The 19,424-nt window shown below is 52.9% G+C and overlaps 1 protein-coding gene across 10 annotated transcripts in view; it reads right to left on the bottom strand.

Moving 5' to 3' along the window:
- Positions 1-19,424, bottom strand: part of KDM4B (lysine demethylase 4B) — a 183,955-nt gene that overhangs the window by 135,694 nt on the left and 28,837 nt on the right. For all 10 annotated transcript variants that reach the window (XR_010138546.1, XR_010138548.1, XR_010138547.1 and 7 more), the window contains exon 2: positions 305-387. The gene's annotated coding sequence lies outside the window, so the exon portion shown is untranslated. The remainder of the gene's footprint in view (positions 1-304; positions 388-19,424) is intronic.

The raw sequence follows: 19,424 nt of genomic DNA, 5'->3' as shown, positions 1-19,424 counted from the left end.
GTCACCCGAAATGCAGGAGGAGCCACAGCTTTTCCGGTTTCTAGAAGTGAGGGTCGGGCGGTTCGATGCCGAAGGGCGAGATGCAAGCCCAAAGCAGACAGGCTTCATGAAGAAACTTGCAGAAGAACCTCCCTACTATGGCCCGCAGGCTCCCGTCTAAGCACAGCTTGCGCCTGGACGTCCCGGGAATTCAGGGCCGGGCAGGCCACCACCTTCTCCCTGGCGGGCCACCCAGGGAAGAGGCCACAGCCTTCCAGTCCCTGGTGCTGTGGGGCCACCTGGGGGCCGGGCCCGTGTTACTTACTTCTGGATGGCGAGTTTCCTGGGTGGAGACGCTCCAAAAATTCGCTAGGATTTGTCAGGTGCCTGCAGCAACGGTGATGGTTCCTAAAACATGCAAATAAAAGCATGATTAACTAAATTGATTGCACGCTCAAGTTTTAATTCTAAATTCGACTCCCACCAGCTGCACGCAGCCCGAGGATGCTTGCCTTTATTCAGATTTTCCACATTCTTGTCAATTTTTAACAACACAAAAATCCGTAACTATAAGCACTTTACCCAGTCAAGTTTTCCAATGAGGGCCCATTTTAAGCATAGCTCCTAAAATCCAGGGGCCAAGTCAGCGAGAGTATCCGTGAACAGTCAAATGAAACCAAAGAAGCTTCTGGAGGCCTTAAGACGCAGACAGCTACTGAGAGATTTTCAAGAAGTTTTGCTTCCTCCAAGGGGAAAAGTGCAGAAAATGCCCCAGTTTTTCCCCCACCCCCCAACTCCGAGAGGCAGAGCACAGGGAGAGAGGGAGGCACGGGCTGCGACCGCACAGGGGCCAAGGCACAGCCCAGGCGTTGAACTTAGTCCTGGACACAGAGACGCTCAGACACTTGTAGGATGGATGCGGAACGGAACTCCAAACTTTGGATGTGACACCAAGACTTTTTTATTTTTATTTTTCTTAAGAGACAGGATCTCACTATAGTGTCCAGGCTGGCCTCGAGCTCCTGGCCTCAAGTGATCCTCCTGCCTTGGGTTCCCAAAGTACTAGAATTACAGGCATAAGCCACCACCCCGGCCAATATCAAGACTTTCATGGCGGGGCACGGTGGCTGACATCTGGAATCTCAGCACTTTAGGAGGCCGAGGCAGGCAGATCAGCTGAGGTCAGGGGTTCGAGACCAGCCTGGTCAACATGGTGAAACCCCGTCTCTACTACAAATACAAAAATTAGCCAGGCGTGGTGATGTGCACCTGTAGTCCCAGCTACTCAGGAGGCCGAGGCTTGAGAATCGCTTGAACCTGGGAGGTAGAGGTTGCAGTGAGCCGAGATCACGCCATTGCACTCCAAGCCGGGTGACAGAGCAAGACTACGTCTAGGGAAAAAAAAGGACTTTCACAACCTGACCTGCAGCTCCCACTGGACTTGGCACACCTGGGGCTTGGTGGGTGCCCAGGCCTGCGAGCCCTCGTCTCAGAGCTCCACCGGTGCTGGCTCTCAGCTCAGGCTGCCCCCTGCTTCCTTCTGCTCAGCTAATGCCAACTCTCACTTCAGAAGCACTCTAAGGTCCCCTCGGCGGGCCCAACCTCCAGGGCAGAGAAGCTCGCCCCGTGGGGCCCTGGTTTTGTTGTACTTTTTTTTTTTTTTTTTTGAGACGGAGTCTCGCTCTGTCACCCAGGCTGGAGTGCAGTGGCACGATCTCGGCTCACTGCAACCTCCGCCTGCCGGGTTCAAGCAATTCTCCTGCCTCAGCCTCCCGAATAGCTGGGACTACAGGTGTGTGCCACCATGCCCAGCTAATTTTTTGTATTTTTAGTAGAGACGGGGTTTCACCATGCTGGCCAGGCTGGTCTCGAACTCCTAACCTTGTAATCCACCCACCTCGGCCTCCCAAAGTTGTACACTTTTTACAATTCACCAGGACTTTTAAATAACACCAAGTAGTGCGGTGGCTCACACCTGTAATGCCAGCACTTTGGGAGGATGATGAGGGAGTATCACTTGAGGCCAGGAGTCTCAATAGCCTGGCCAACGTGGTGAGACTCCATCTCTACAAAAAATTTAAAACTTAGGCCAGGTACGGTGGCTCACGCCTGTCATCCCAGCACTTTGGGAGGCCAAGGTGGGCGGATCATGAGGTCAGGAGATTGGACCATCCTGGCTAACACGGTGAAACCCCGTCTCTACTAAAAATACAAAAAATTAGCCAGGCGTGGTGGCAGGCGCCTGTAGTCCCAGCTACTCGTGAGGCTGAGGCAGGAGAATGGCGTGAACACAGGAGGTGGAGCTTGCAGTGAGCCGAGATCGTGCCACTGCACTACAGCCTGGGCGACAGAGCCAGATTCTGTCTCAAAAACAAAACAAAACACTTAGCCGGGTGTGGTAGCACGTGCCTGTGGTCCCAGCTCCTCAGGAGGATCGCTGGAGCCCAGGAGTTCAAGGCTGCAGCCTGGGCGACAGAGCGAGACCCTGTCTCAAAAAAATAAATAATGCAAGTTTCACAAATGCCCTAGAGCGCGCAATGAGCTCTGACATTTTCTATGTTATTTTAATCTGCTTTTTAAAATCACTGGGCACGGCTCATTCACCCGACTTCCGTATCTTCCCACAGGCCCCACCCCGGGTAGGAAGGGAACAGCAGGTCCTGGAGCGCCGGGCCGCGGGCTGCGCCTCTTCCCCTGCGCCAGATGAGCGGCCAAGTGCCCTGCAAAGGGCTTCACGACCTCTCCCACCTGCCCAGGCCTACCCCTGACACTGTCGCCAGCTGAACCTGAGGACCAGAATCCCTCCACGCAGCTGCAGGCAGCAGAACAATGGTTCCCAAAGATGTCCCCGTCCTAACCCCAGACCCTGGGACTATTTCACCTTCCATGGCAACAGGGGCTTTGCGGTTAGGACTGAGTTAGGCATCTTGAGATAGGGGATGATCCGGGAGGCCGAATGTCCTCACAGCCTCCTCATGCGAGGAAGCCAGAAGGTGAGAGTCAAGGCCTGGAAAAGGCTGCGCTGTGGCTGTGAAGGGGCAGGAAGGGCCCCAAGCTGAGGGATGAGGACGCCTCTAGATGCTGGGAAAGGAAAGGAATGGACTGTTTCCAGGAGCCTCCAGAAGGAACGGCCCTGCCCACACCATGAGTTTAGCCCAGGGAGGCCCATGTCAGACTTCTCTCCTCCAGGCACAGGAGAGAATGAACGGGTGCTGTTTTCAGCCACTGTGTCTGCGGCCATTTGTCATAGCAGCAAAGGGCACCTCCCTGACTTCAGCAGAGGCAAGCGCCTGTCCACTCCCAGGGGCCACCCAGGCCTCTCCCCTGTGACCTGCTGCTCCTGGCTGCCACCAGGTTCCCATGGGATCCTGGTTCTCCTCTGCCACAAGTAACTGTCTCTTTGTACAGCTCTCTCCCCCGCTGCACGACGGGCCACCCCCACTCTCAGCACTTGGTCAAGAAGGCACGGAAGCGGAAGCCACCAGACCCTGAGGCTCTCAGCTGGACAGACCTCAGCCCAGTGCTACCAAGACCACGGGTCCTTCTGCCCTCCCTCTCTGGGGCCCCAAAAGCGCCCACTCCAAGCTGGGAGGCTGGAGGCTCTGGGGCTGAGGCCAGGCCCCAGTTCTCAAGGCACAGCCCGAGCCTAGGCCTCTGTCCACCCTGGTCCCCATCCGCAATAGATGAGAGGCCGGGCTAGCCTGCCTCCACTGCCCCTCCAGGAGGGAAGACGAGGGGTTGGAGCCCAGGCAGCTCCCCATTCCTTACGCATGGGCTATGCGGTGACTTCCTTCCATCAGTGCACAAATGGAAAGTCGGGGGACAGCGTCCCGGGGAGAGGATGAAGAACCCCTGCAGCTAGGCCGTCAGGGCAGCAGCAACAGCCACACGGCTCCAACCCCGTCCTGCTGATGGCCCACGTCCTGACGCTCGCCGGGATGTGACGAGAAGAGCCCTTACCTCTGAAGTCCTCCCAACAGCCTCCACCCCGTGCTAGCCTGAGCAAAACGCCAGACACACCCCAATCGAGGGGCGCCCTACCATCTGCCTGGCCAGCCCCCTCAACACTGTCCAGGCACAAAACACAGGGAACGTGTAGGGAGTGGTCCCAGCCCAGAGGAGCCTGAGGAGACGGCCATGGGCCACGAGGGATTCCAGGACGGCCACAGGCCACAAGGGATCCTGGGACGGCTGCAGGCCACGAGGAATCCCGGTGTGGGGGGCCCTGGGACAGAAAAAAGTCCATTAGGGGAAAGCAGAGGCAATCCGAATGAAGTGTGAAGTGTCATTAATAACGTGTTAATCAAGAGACAAATGCGCCACAATAGGCAGGATATTGTTCCCACAAGGAAAACGGGTGGGGCGTGGCAGGGAGAGACAGGAACTCTCACTACCACTTGCCCAAATTCTCTGTAAATCTAAAACTGCTTCAAAAAGTAAGTTCTATTAACTGCCAGGAGGGGAAGACCCAGGTGGTTTAGGTTTGACTGCATCCTGCCATGGGCCCAGCCTGTCAACCCTGCTGCGGCTTCTGGGCAGATCTGGGCACTAGGAATAGAACTGGCAAGGGGAGCCCACCGCAGCATGACAGAAGCCTGCAGTGACAGCCCAAGGCATCGGACGACAACGCCCCCAAACAGCATGAGCTACCGATTACATAACAGCCACTGCCCCGCATGTGCTGACCCTGAGGGCAGCCTCAGATACAGTGCTGGCTCTGCGAGCCCCTCCGCCAAGACCCGCAGGTGGGGCGGAAGAAGAGACCACCGGCAGGAATCAGGGAGGAGACAGCGGCACCACAGCACAGAGGCCTGGGGACCACAGAACTTGGCCCCCAAGAACCCCCCAAAAGGAGGTGCTCTTGGCTATGGGGCTGCCGGTCACCGGAGCCCCCAGGGCTGACCCTAGGGTGGGTTCAGAAAGTTGGGCCTGCACCAGACCACACTGCCCACCTCTTTCCTGGGGCTGGGCATGGGTCCAAAAAACAGGAGTCTCTGAACCAGAAGGAAGGGATCCTCTCACCTGCACGCCTGGCGAGGTTACCTGACCCGGTATGGCCCAGTGCCCGGCCCTGCCTGCCTCTCCCACGGCCACAAGCCCCAAGTGGCCTTCAAAAGGGACATGTCATTTCCTGCCTCCCACCCAAGTCTTCAGCCCCACAGGAAGGTCCTCCTTTTTCCAGGGGCTCTGCGTACCCCTTACAGGTTGGGGGTAGACACCCAAAGCCTCAGACGGGCCCACGACATGAACGCTCTAGCATCCTATGAGTATGAACTCAGGAGCTTTGGAAAAGAGACAGTGAGATAGATACAGATGTGCATATACACATGGGTTAGCGTTCCTACTTCCAAGCCCTGTCAACAAAGAAAACCTAGAAGCAATGATGCCCCAACAGCATCGAGCACGGCCAGCACCCAGGCCACGGTATGTAAATCTCATTCTCCACTATGAGGAACCAGGGCGCCTTGCAGGACACATGGTCAATTCCAGGGCTGGGGCAGAATATACAAGCTGAGCCAGATCGCCCTGCAGGACCTGAGAGGAAGGGAAGCCTTGACAGGACGGGAGCAGGCAGAAAGGACACGCGAGGGGCTCCCGATGGCCAAAACGAGGACCACCTACCTCAGCACCAGGATAAATGACAGCATCACGTTACAACCCACAGGATAAAACAAACACACAGATGGCTTTCCTGAGAGAACATGTGAAATGCAATCGAGGGCCAGGCGCAGTGGCTCACGCCTGTAATCCCAGCATTTTGGGAGGCCGAGGCAGGTGGGTCACTTGCGGTCAGGAGTTCGAGACCAGCCTGTGCAACATGGTGAAACCCCGTCTGTACTAAAAATACAAAAATTAGCCAGGTGTGATGGTGGGCACCTGTAATCCCAGCTACTCGGGAGGCTGAGGCAGGAGAATCGCTTGAACGTGGGAGGCAGTGGCTGCAGTGAGCTGAGATGGAGCCGCTGCCCTCCTGCCTGGGAGACACAGCCAGGCTCTGACTCAAAAATGAAAGAATCTGGAGTTGAGCAAACTGCACGGTAGTGTGGAATGGGCTGATTCTGAGCATTCTGTGCTTACATAAGATGCTCACATTAGGGGCTGAGTGAAAGGTACACAGGAACGCTCTGTGCTATCTTTGCAACAGTTCAGTGAGTCTAAAATTATTTCAAAATAAAAAGTTAAAAAGACCAAACCAAACAACCACCTGGACCTCTGTCCTCTGAAGCTCAGGGCATAGCAGGTTTTCACTGGAAGAGGAGAGTCAGGCCGTGAAAGAGCCAAGGTGACCAGAACACCAAGTGCACACCACCACATCCCTTCCACTTCCAGGCCCCACTGAAGACCAAATCTGCTGAATTCAAGCTGCAGATCCTTCTTGAGTGAAAGAACTGAAAAGCTGACATTTGTCACCAACCTCTGCATCCTAGGGAAACAGCCTCTTATTTAGAAATATGTCACCAAAACCTTCATATCCTTACTGATACCAAAATCCAACTGAGGAAGGTGGCATGGCTCAATAAAGGAAGCAGGGAATAGGCCGGGAGCGGTGGCTCACACCTGGAATCCCAGCACTTTGAGAGGCCAAGGTGAGCAGATCTTTCGAGGTCAGGAGTTTGAGACCAGCCTCGCCAACATGGCAAAACCCCGTCTCTACTAAAAATACAAAAATTAGCTGAGCGTGGTGGCATCTACTTGTAGTCCCAGCTACTCAGGAAGCTGAGGCAGGAGAATTGCTTGAACCTGGGAGGCAGAGGCTGCAGTGAGCCGAGATCATGCTACTGCGCTCCAGCCTGGGCAACACGGCGAAACTCTGTCTTTAAAAAAAAAAAAAAAAAAAAGGCAGGGGCCAGGCACGGTGGCTCACGCCTGTAATCCTAGCACTTTGGGAGGCCAGGGCGGGCAGATCACGAGGTCAGGAGTTCGATACCAGCCTGGCCAATACGGTGAAAACCTGTCTCTACTAAAAATATTAAAAAAAAAAAAAATTAGCCGAGTGTGGTGGTACATGCCTGTAGTCCCAGCTAATCAGGGGACTGAAGCAGGAGAATCGCTTGAACCCAGAAGGCAGAGGTTACAGTGAGTTGAGATTGCACCACTGCACTCCAGTCTGGGTGACAGAGTAAGACTCTGTCTCAAAAAAGAAAAAAAAAAAAAAAAAAGAGAAAGAAGAAACAAGGAGGCAGGGAACAGCCAGGGTTTTCTGGATCCCAACTAAGAAGGCTGTAGTCTCATCAGCTAATCTGGGTCCCTATATGTTAATGTAAGAACCATATTATTTTTCCTTAACGTCTACACTCAAGACTAGACAAAAAATAATTCACGGTTATGAACCTACAGTAATCAAGACAGCATGGTACTGGCATAAGTACAGACATTAGATAAACGGGAGAAAGCTGAGAGTCCAGAAATAAACCCACACACTTAAAGTCAGGTGATTTTCAACAAGAGTGCCAAGACCACTCAATGCATAAAGAACAGTTTTTTCAACAAATAGTGCTGGGACAGCTGGATATTCACACACAAAAAATGAAGGTGGACCCTTACCTCACACCATATATTTATACTAATTCCAAATAGGTCATAGATCTAAATGTAAGTGCCCAAACTACAAAACTCTTTTTAAAAACTTTTTGTACCAACAGTATCTTCCTATGCTGCCCACACTGGTCTCAAACTCCTGGCCTCAAACAATCCTCCCAACCCACCCTTCCAAAGCATTGGGCATATAGATGTGAGCTAGTATACCCAGCTCAGAACTACCCAACTCTTAGGAAAACCATAGGATTAAACCTTCGTGGCTTTGGATCAGGCAAGATTTCTGGCTAAAACACCAAAAGTGCATGTGGAAAAAGAAAAACTGTTTGCAAAGGCCTCAAGAAAGTGAAAAGACTTGGCTGGTCATGGCAGCTCACGTCTATAATCCCAGCACTTTGGCAGGCCGAGGTGGGAGGATCACTTGAGCACAGGAGTTCAAGACCAGACTAGGCAACACAGCAAGATGCCATCTCTACAAAAAATAAAGAAGAAAAAAATTAGCCAGGCATTGTGGTGCACACCTGTAGTCCCAGCTACTCGGGAGGCTGAGGTGGGAGGATCGGTTGAGCCTGGGAGTTGGAGGCTGCAGTGAGCTATGTTTGTGCCACTGCACTCCAGCCTAGGAGATGGAACAATACTCTGTCTAAAAAAAAAAAAAAAAAAAAAAAGAGAGAGAAAGTGAAAAGACAATGTAGAAAACAGGAGAAAATATATTTGCAAAACATTATCTGATAAGGAACTTGCATCCAGAACATGTCAACAACTCTTGCAACTCAACAAAAGACAAACGACCTAACAGAACAACACGGGCAAAGGATGGAGCAAACATTTCTCCAAAGAAGATACAAAGAGAGTCAACGGTCATGGGAAGAGATGCTTGACATCACAGCAATGAAGCAAGGGAGAAGAGGAGAGGCCAAAACCATGCCGAAAATGACAGAGGAGCCAGTGAGCTTCCAGGACCTTCTAGAACCCTCTCCAATATGGCAGAGCCTGGCCAAGAGCTGCCATTCATATTCCAGTCCTGAGATAACTTTGCTACGTTCCCCAACTCTCAAATGGGAGATGGAGGTTGGCAGGGGGTGCTCACGAGGGGTGGTGGGGGCAGGGCCCTCCCCCAAGGCCCTTCTAGAAGATTCTGCCTCCCCTGTTCCGCCCAGGTCCCTGCCCAGGTCTGTACCTGGTCCCCACCACCCCCGCGCCGCCTTGTGAGCCCCATGCTTCTGCCAGGAGGTGGCTGGGGCCCGCTCTGGTGTCCCCTTGCTGGTGATCCTCGTTGAGTCACTTCCCAGCAGCCCCATGGGAAAGCACTGCTGTCACTCCCACTTCACAGAGCAGAACATGGAGGCCGTCCCAAGTCCCAGAGGTGCTAACCCAGGCTGTCAGCTCCAGGGCTGGTTACCCTCTTAACTCACCATATCTTTTTTTTTTTTTTTGAGATGGAGTTTCGCTCTGTTGCCCAGGCTGGAGTGCAACGGCATGATCTCAGGTCACTGCAGCCTCCGCTTCCCAGGTTCAAGCAATTCTCCCGCCTCAGCCTCCAAAGTAGCTGGGATGACAGGCGTGTGCCACCATGCCCAGCTAATTTTTGTAATTTTAGTAGAAATGGGGTTTCACCATGTTTGCCAGGCTGCACCATGTTTGCCAGGCTGGTCTTGAACCCCTGACCTCAGGTGATCCACCTGCCTCGGCCTCCCAGAGTGCTGGGATTACAGCCATGAGCCACTACACCTGGCCTAACTCATCATATCTTAACCAACACATTTCCAGTTGCCAGGGAGATAAAACCCCAGCCGGGGCACATGATGTGGCAACACGAGTCAGAAAGATGCGGTGGAGGGGCCTGGACTGCCAAGAAGGACAGCAAGGAGGGGTGGGAGGAGCAGGAGAACGGCCGCGGGCTGCAGGGAAACAGCAGGAAGTGAGGTCCCCACAAGCCCAGGGGATGGGGGTTCCGCTCTGAGGATGGGGTGGCACACTACCCAGAGGCAGGGTGGGGTTCCAGTAGTGGCGAGACAGACGGGGACAGGGAGAGGCTGCGGGGAGCCAGGCATGAAGAAGGCAGGCCTGCAGCAGGGATGGAAGGAAGGGAGGCGGGACCAGCACCATCCTGGCTCCCTGCCCCCACCACCAGCCCCCCATCCTTCTTCTCTGTCCTTTACTAAGAGAACATCAAAAACTGTCCCCTACCCATGAGCCCTCTGCCAGGACCCCCACAGCCCCCAGATCAGGTGATGGAGGCCCTGAAGTGCAGCGCGAGACCACTGGGATGAGAAGCCACCTCTTGTGACCCAGCATCACCACTCACCTCCGCCAGAGGAGGACGCAGTGACTGCAGGGGCGACCCCTGCCCCCCGTACCACTTAGACACCCAGGGCCAGTGCCAAGCAGGGGGCTCTTACCCCACATCCCTCCCAGCTGTGTGGCGAGGCGGCCACTGGAGAATGGTGGGGACCTTCTCCCCCGTGGCCCTGTAGCCTCTAAGAGCGACCTCAGAGGGAGGTCCTGGGTGGGGACATGGTACAGAGCACAGTCCCCCAAGGCCTGGTCCCAAGACCACTGAATGCAGAAAGAAAAGGTGTTTCAACAAACAGTGCTGGGACAACTGGATATCCACATGCAAATAAAGGAAGGTGAACCCTCACCACCCACCATGAGGCCCAGAGGAGGGCGAGGCCCCCACCTCTGGGCCTCAGTTTCCTCATCTGTAAAGGGGGCTCCCCATGTTAACACCCTCCTCGTGGGGTCTTCGGAAGCTCAATGAGGTCCCCTAAGTGGCAGCTGTCACCATCCTGTCACTCAGGAGGCTCGCTCAGCCACAGACCAGCAAGTCCAATGACACGGCGGGTCACAGAGGCCATGGAGAAACAGGTGCCCACACTGATCTATGCCCCAGTGGCCTGGCAGCACCGCTGGGAAGGACAGTTTGGTAACATCTCTTCTTTCAAAAGCACCTGCCCCTTCTTGCCAGCTGCCCCGGGCATCCATGTTCTCCATGCTTGTCCCACCTGGCCAGCAACACCTCTACAGGCCACTCCTGTAGCCTCAGATGTCACGAGGCGACAGAAGACCACCATCAACTCCACACGCAGCCACGGAGTGGACTGCACAGACGCATCTCCAAGCTTTGTGCTGGATCCCTGGGACAGCAGCTATCTGCCAGGTGACGGCCGCAGGACAGGCCAGCACACACAGAGCGCGCAGAAAAGGAAGACACTACACAGGTACTCTAGAAGGGTTACCAGTTCCAGGGGGTGGGAGAATAAAGCCTGGGGAAGTGGGAGACTGTGCAAGGGGTGACCAGCTCGTCTCACTTTGCCCGGGATGCTCCTGGTTCCGGCACCAAAGCCTTACGTCTGTCCCATATTTTCATGTCTCTGGGGTCAGGCTGGGAGCTGTAATCTGAGGGCTGCCTGGACAGTAGGGAGTGTATTCCGGAGGGGAGCAGGGGTGGCCTCTGCCCAACACCCAGGGGTACTGCCCACCTATGACCACTAAAATATAACCGCCTTCCTGCCCCTCTGTGGGTGACTTCTCACGCTCACCGCACAGGGGTACAGGGACTCCCAGGGAGCACAGAGCCGTGCTGCATCTCACAGCCAAGCGTTCTCAACTACATGAAACTGGGGAGCTGAAACGTGCACGGCAGCACACGTGCACACCGGGTCACAGAGACCGGCTGTCTCTAGACACTGCCGAGCGTCCCCAGACAACATGCCTGGCTGAGGGCATTGCTCTAGGAAGCTGCCGGGCTGGGGTGGGCCTGGACCCCTGGGCCTGACGATCCATCTCTGGATCGTGGGTAGAGGTGCATGAGCCCGGGGGGCAGCAAGGGCTGAGAAGGGCCAAGGAGCTGGTGGGATGCGCGGTGAGAACAGGCCCACTGTGGGCCATGCACTCCAGGCCGGGTGAGGAGGGAGCGAGGGCCTGTGGCAGGGCAAGGGCTGGGAGCCGGGCACGCGAATGGTGGAAAGTGCCAGGGGCCGGTGTGTGGAAATGGCGAGGCGGTTGCACTGGAGGGGTTCCCACAAGTCTCCTTCCCCCAGAAGAAAAGGACTTAGGAGAATCCTTAACCTCATCCCCAAGTCTCTGCCAGCACACCCGCCCTCCAGGACACACGCCACCCACCGCCCTAGCCATCCCCAGTGCCAGCATTACTGCCCCGTATTAACTTCAAAGAAGCATTTGTGTACCAAAGAACACAGAGAAATGCACAAACCCTAAAAAATAATACTAAACAGGACGCGCAGAGGGGAGCCAGATGTGCCCAGGCAGGAGACAGTATTCTCAAGCGGCTGAGCATCTGACCGTGGCCAACAACCCAGGGGGCAGACCTGCTGTGGAGAGATAAGGAAGACCAAACACAGACTCAGGCATATACGGAGACTGTGTGGGGAACACAGGGGGTTTCCCAAGGCAGTAGGGTAAACAGGGACTTTTTTTTAGACGGGGTCTCGCTCTTGTCACCCAGGCTGGAGGGCAGTGGCACGATCTCAGCTCACTGCAACCTCCACCTCCCGGGTTCAGCGATTCTCCTAACTCAGCCTCCCAAGTAGCCGGGATTACAGGTGCCCACCACCACGCCCAGCTCATTTTTGTATTTTTAGTAGAGACGGGGTTTCACCATATTGGCCAGGCTGGTCTCAAACTCCTGACCTCTAGGGATCCACCCACCTCAGCCTCCCAAAGTGCTAGGATTACAGGTGTGAGCCACTGCACCTGGCCAAGCAGGGATTTATTTATTTATTTATTTATTTATTTTGAGACAGAGTCTTGCTCTTGTTGCCCAGGCTGGAGTGCAATGGCACAATCTTGGCTCACCACAACCTCCGCCTCCCGGGTTCAAGCAATCCTCCTTCCTCAGCCTCCCAAGAAGCTGGGATTACAGGCATGCGCCACCACACCCAGCTAATTTTTATTAGAGATGGGGTTTCTCCATGTTAGTCAGGCTGGTCTCGAACTCCCAACCTCAGGTGATCTGCCCGCCTGGGCCCAAAGTGCTAGGATCACAGGTGTGAGCCACCCTGCCTGGCCCAAGCAGGGATTTTTTTAATCAATGGAGCTGGGACAGCGGGGTAGCCATTTAGAAAACAATAAAGTCAGGTCCCACCTCGCACCATCTGCAAGAATGAACGGCGGTGGAATCGGAACGTGAGTGTAAAGGAAGAATCATACGAGAGCCAGAAAAAAACGAGGTAAACTCCTCTCCAGCCCCAGAGACGGAAAGGGCTTTCCAACCACACCTCTAATCGAGAGGCAAAGAAATTAAAGACTCAGAAATGTGACTTTTGTTGAGACAGGGTCTTGCTCTGTCACTCAGGCTGGAGTACAGTGGTGTGATCATAGCTCACGGCAGCCTTGAACTCCTGGGCTCAAGCAATCCTCCCACCTCAGCCTCCTGAGTAGGCGGGACCACAGGCATACACCACTATGCCTGGCTAACTTTTTTTTCTTTTTTGTAGAGATGGGGGTCCCACCATGTTGCCCAGGCTGGTCTCAAACTCCTGGGCTCAAGTGATCCTCCCACAGTCCTGGGACAACAGGTGTGAGCCACCGTGCCCAGCTAACTATTTTTTTGATTAGCCAGGTGTGGCTAATTAATTACAGGCTCACACCTGTAATTTCAGCTGCTTGGGAGGCCAAGGCAGGAAGACTGCTTGAGCCCAGGAGTTTGAGACCAGCGTGGGCAACATAGTAAGACCTCGTCTCGAAAGAAAGAGAATAAAGAGAAAGAAAATGAAAAGAAAGAAAGAAGAAAGGAAAGAAAGAAGGAAAGGAAAGGAGAGAGAAAGGGGAGAGAAAGGAGAGAGAAAGGAAAGTAAAGGAGAAAGAAAAAAAACATTCTGCAGGGCAAAAGAAAACCAACCACCAATAACAAAGTCAAAAGGCAATCCAGAGAACGAGGGAAAATATTTGCACTGGGCGAGGTGACTCAAGCCTATAATCCCAGCATTTTGGGAGGCCAAGGCCAGTGAATCACCTGAGGTCAGGATTTCGAGACCAGCCTGACCAACATGGCAAAACCCCATCTCTACTAAAAATATAAAAATTAGCTGGACATGGTGGCACACGCCTGTAATCCCAGCTACTCAGGAGGCTGAGGCAGGAGAATTGCTTGAACCTGGGAGGCGGAGGTTGCAATGAGCTGAGATTGTGCCATTGCACTCCAGCCTGGGCAACAGCGCGAGACTCAGTCTCCAAAAAAACAAACACAAACAAACAAACAAAAACAAACAAAATATTTGCAATACATACCACAAAGGTTCACATATTGGAGTTTCAAGTTAGAAGGAAAAGGTCAAATATCCAATAGAAAAAAGTAAGTGAAAAGCATGAAGATACAGCTCACAGAAAAGATACAAAAACAGCTTTAATCACAACAAGATGTTCATCACCACTCATAAGTACAGGAACAATCATTAAAACTCCACTGAGCTCCCATTTCTCAGCACTGGGATTGGCAAGTATTTAGACGTGGAACAGCACACCCTGCTGGCGAGGCAGGGAACAGCACACCCTGCTGGCGAGGCAGGGGAACCAGGCCCTCCCAGACGACACAGCTGGCGGAACAGGACTTGCATGGGTGTTTAGCATAAAAGCTAACAAAATATGTCTGCACTTCTGACCCAGCAATCCCACTTGCGAAAATATACCATGAAGATACCCTTCCACCAATGTGAAAATCCATATACACCAAGTTACTCACGGCAGCACAGTTTGCCACCGTAAGAGCCTGGAAACAAACTAAATACCTGCATGCAGAAGAGACACTGGGTGGACTTCGCTGCATCCCTGCAGGGAACACTATGCAGCTGTGCAGGGGAGCTGGGAAGAGCTCCCTGGCCAATGAAGTGGTTTCCAGGACACACAGCTAAGTGAACAGAGCACAGTGCCACTTTCACATGCAAAAGAAAAGGTATAAGGCCAGGCACAGTGGCTCACACCTGTAATCCCAGCGCTTTGGGAGCCCACTTGAGCCCGGGAGTTTGAGACCAGCCTGGGCAACACAGCAAGACCCTGTATTTCTGTATAAAAACATTAAAAAATTAGCTGGGCATGGTGGCACACACCTGTGGTCTCAGCTAACTCAGGAGGCCGAAGTGGCAGGATCACTTGAACCCAGAAGGTGAAGGCTGCAATGAGCTGTGATTACACCACTGCACTCCAGCCTGGGCAACAGAGAAAGACTCTGTCTCAAAAAAAAAAAAAGAAGGGGACATTAAAAAAATACACATCTGCTTCTTTGAGCTGCCCTGAAAGGCTGAGCCAGAGACTAATGAGATTCCTTTCCTGCAGGGGGTGGGCAGGAATGGGAAGGAGGAAGGGGGTTGATGACACTTCTCCGCCCATGCCTTTTTGTGCAGTCCTGACTCTGGAACCATGCTAATGTTCTATACACTACATCACGTATGTTGAATCAAGAAATCAATCAACAGGCAACTAAAATCAGCAAGAGTTGAGGAGGAAAATCCTTGTCCAAAACACAAACAAAAACAAGTAAACCAAACCTTTTTTCAAGCAAACAATATAACCACAGTAAAGAAGGGGGAAAAAAACGGAAGAACTAATCCATGTAAACTTTTAAATACAGTTTGGGACTGTATGTCTTTGAGATAAACAAAAAAGAAATATTGGCTCCTACCCTGGAGGATGCTTTTATGGTAGGCAGTGGGTGGATTCTCACTGTCAGCCAAGGGAGTTACAAATAACGATGGGGAAAGATGGCAAGGGACCCTGGGTGTGGGGCTGGAACTAGAGGTTTCAGTGTGAACTCATGGGCATTAATGGGGAGGGAGGGATGGATGGATGGATGAATAAATGGATGTACGGATAGATAGATGGACGGACAGACGGATAGATGGATGGATAGGTGAATGAACAGATGGACGGTTGGATGGATGGATAGGTGGATGGATGGATAGGTGAATGGGTGGGTGAATGGATGGATGGACAGACGGATAGATGGATAGATGGATGGATAGGTGAATGAATGGATGGATGGATATGTGAATGGGTGGATGGATGGGTGGGTGGATGGATAGGTGGGTGGATGGGTGGGTGGGTGGGTGGGCGGATGGATGGATAGGTGGGTGGGTGGGTGGGTGGATGGACAGGTGGATAGATGGATAGGTGAGTAAATGGGTGGATAGGTGGGTGGCTGGATGGATGGATAGATGGATAGGTTGGTAGGTAGGTGGGTGGGTGGGTGGACAGGTGGATAGATGGATAGGTGAGTAAATGGTGGATGGATGGATAGGTGGGTGGGTGGGTCGGTGCGTGGACAGGTGGATAGATGGATAGGTGAGTAAATGGGTGGATGGGTGGGTGGATGGATGGATGGATGGATGGATGGATGGATGGATGGATAGGTGGGTGGGTAGGTGGGTGGACAGGTGAATAGATGAATAGATGAATAGTTGAGTAAATGGGCGGATGGGTGGGTGGATGGATGGATGGATAGATGGATAGGTGGGTGGACAGGTAGGTAGATGGATAGGTGAGTAAATGGGTGGATGGGTGGGTGGGTGGGTTGACGGATGGATGGATAGATGGATAGATGGACAGGTGGGTGGGTCGGTGGGTGGACAGGTGGATAGATGGATAGGTGAGTAAATGGGTGGATGGGTGGGTGGATAGATGGATGCAGAGATGGATACAAATGTCAGGTGTCTGTATGTACACGTGTATTCATATATATACACACAATGTACATGTGTTAAGATGTACACACATCTACTTCCCAGCTCTGTCTGATTAGAGGACCTAGAAGCAAAGACACCCCAGTAGCACTGAGCACACGGAGCACGTGGATCTTGGTTTCTAAGTGGCATTCTCCACAAACAGAACCAGGGCTCCTTGGAGATTGGTCAATCCCAGGGATCGACCACGAGGGAGACTACAGGATATGCTGGGAGCATCCCAGTGCCAAAAAGTTGGGAAGTGCTCAGAGCAGGGTGGGGACATGTCAAATAGCCCAGAAGCCAGCTTGACTGGGCTCTTTCTGGAAAAATGTGGGGCCATCTGAGCAACCAGATAAATCGTGATGGCAGTGGATTATAACCCACTGAACAAAGTTAAGAATCCACAAGCCCACCCTGATAGAAATAAGAAAGGAACAAGGGACAGCTGTCCTGTATAGGAGACATCATCTAATAAACGCAGAAGAAATGACAGGACTAGACAACCACCATGTGGCAAGAATCAATGTCTGCTGAAACAAGCAGTGAATGTTTGAGGAGTAACGGCGTGTTTATACTGGCCTCCCCGTGAGATGCAAATGGTACAATAGTAATGTTAGGGTGGGGAAACCTGGTGGGCCCACCTTAACCAAAGGATCAAGGTTAACATCACCAGAAACGGGACAAATTAGCATGATGGGCCTCCTGATAGGGCACACTAAGAAGTACCCAATGTCAGCTCTAGGACTTTCCTGCCAAAAGTGTGTGGCCTGAATCTGGTCCTGAGGAACCATCAGACAAACCCACCTGGGGGACATTTAACACAATGACGGCCTGTACGCCCCCAAAACATCAGAGTCAGAGAACCCAGAGACAGACTCAGGAGCAGCCCCAGGTTAAAAGGAACCGACAGGCAAGACGAGTGAGTGCTGTGTTGATCCTGGATTCTCTTCTGACTCTTAAGGACATTACTGCAAAGTCAGAATAGGGTCTGTAGATTTGATTTTATTGGTGTAAATTTCTGATTTTGATAACTTGATACAAAAATTCCTTGTCTGGGGGAAATACACAATGAAGGAGAGGTAAAGGGATGTCATGTCTGCCACACACTGACAGTTTAGGAAGAAGTGCAGGGAGAGAGAATGAGAGGAAAGGATTAAAGGCAAAGCAGTGAATGTCAACACATGGGGGTCCTGGGTGAAAAGTGTCTGGGAATTCTTTCTATTATTCTTGCAATTTGGGGGTCAGTCTGAAATTATGTCCAAAAAAATTATATTAAAACAAAAAAAAAAAAACAGGAAAGTGTTTGGGTGAAGAGCCAAGAAAAGCCAGGACAGACACAGGCTTGGTCACCTGGCACTTCCTTCTGGAACCTTCCACACAAAGGGAGATGCAGCCCACCTACATCTTTGCCAGGCACTCAAGAGGGTCTGGGGAGCACCACAGGCAAAGGCCACCTGTCCGCCCACTGCCCCCAGGCGAGGGGATGGAGCCACACAGAGCGGGGATGCCAGCGGACTTGGGCCCCCAAGCAGGCTCCCACCCAGTCAGGAGGCAACCCCTGGCAGACACACAAGGACCAGTCCATGTTTCACACTTATTTATAGGTATCTGATGTTCCATAATTAACCATTTAAAACCATAATCATTAGCAAAATAATCTATGCATCTACAAATCTGCTTTGTAATTTCATGGTTGTCTGGGAGCCCCAAGGCCTGGGTGCAGAGGGACAGCAGTGCAGAGTGGCATGTCCACCCCTCACTCCTGGCCCTGGGGCCCGCCAGGTCTAGCGACCTTCTGGAGTGTCACCGTCTTTCTGGGGTGTGCGGCCTTTGGAACAGACCGGACAGTAAGGATGAAGAGGCTGATGACGAGGTCCTGGAGCCCCCATGCAGGCGTGACTCTGAGTGCCTGGCATGGCTGACCAGCCCACCAACCCGAGGAGGCAGGGATATCTCTGAGTGCCTGACATGGCTGACCAGCTCACCAACCAGAGGAGACAGGGACAGCTATTCCAGCCCATTGCCCAGGAGAGGAAACCGAGGCACAGGCAGGAAGTGGCCTGCCCTACATCACACAGCTGACAACCGGGGAGCCAAGGAGGCAGCTCCAGACCTGAGCGCCGCCCACTGGGTACGCAGGCCCAGCCGGCTGGAGTGGAAATGTTGGAAACACAAAGCCCAGCCCACCTCGCCGCCCCCAGATGGCAGGTCCTCATGAACCACAGAAGGACACGGTGGAAGCCAGGGGCCGACGCTCCTGGACTCCTAGGGTGGGGGAAACCTCTCTAAGTGGGACACAAACTCGGAAGCCCTAAAGGGAAGGACACATCTGGCAACTTGAAAACATCCTATGTAACAACGCACCAAAAATAAAACTAAAGATAAGTGAGGAACTGAGAAAAAAGGTAACACAATAGGGTGGTAATAGCCCGGGTACAGAGAGGGTTATTCCAAAACAGGGTTCTCCACCAAGGCTGATCATGCCCCCAGAGGATGCTTTCCGATGTCTAGGGACATTTATGGCTGTCACGACTGAGGGTGGTGCTGGCATGGAGTGGGTGGAGGCCAGGGATGCAAAGAACCCACTCACCCAGACCCACACTGCCCAACCAAGCAGTTGTGTCCACAGGGAACACTGGGAGGTCTGGGGATGTCTGTGGTTGTCACGACTAGGGGGTGCTCCTGGCATGCAGTGGGTGGAGGCCAGGGATGCTGCTCAGCACCCTGCAGGGCCCAGGACAGCCCCACCCCAGAGAAGGACCCAGCTCAAGATAGCAAGAGAGCCGAATTTGAGAAGCTTTGGGTTTGTTTTTTTGTTTTTAAGTCAAGAAAAAAAACACACCAAATCAACAAGCAGGCAAAGGCTATGAACTGGCAACTCAAACAAGAACCAGCACGAGGAGACAGGTTATAAGGAGGGGCAGAGACCAGAGCTGTCCCCAACACAATGACTGTCCCACACCACCTCAGGGGCACAAATTCAGACCACCTCAGGGGACAGCTGAGCAACACGCTTCAAAATAAACTCCAGCCTGGACAACATAGCGAGACCTCGTCACTACTAAAAAAAAAAAAAAATTAGCCAGATGTGATAGTGCACACATGTGGTCCCAGCAACTTGCGAGGCTGAGGCAAGAGATCGCTTGAGCCCAGGGGGCTGAGGCTGCAATGAGCTGTGATCATGCCACTGCACTCCAGTCTGGACGACAGAGCAGGTCCCCCTCTCAA

Source organism: Pongo abelii, chromosome 20 (assembly GCF_028885655.2).
Source record: "Pongo abelii isolate AG06213 chromosome 20, NHGRI_mPonAbe1-v2.0_pri, whole genome shotgun sequence".
NCBI lineage: Eukaryota > Metazoa > Chordata > Mammalia > Primates > Hominidae > Pongo > Pongo abelii.
Note: the sequence above shows the minus strand (reverse complement) of the source record. Positions and strands in the feature narration are given on the sequence as shown.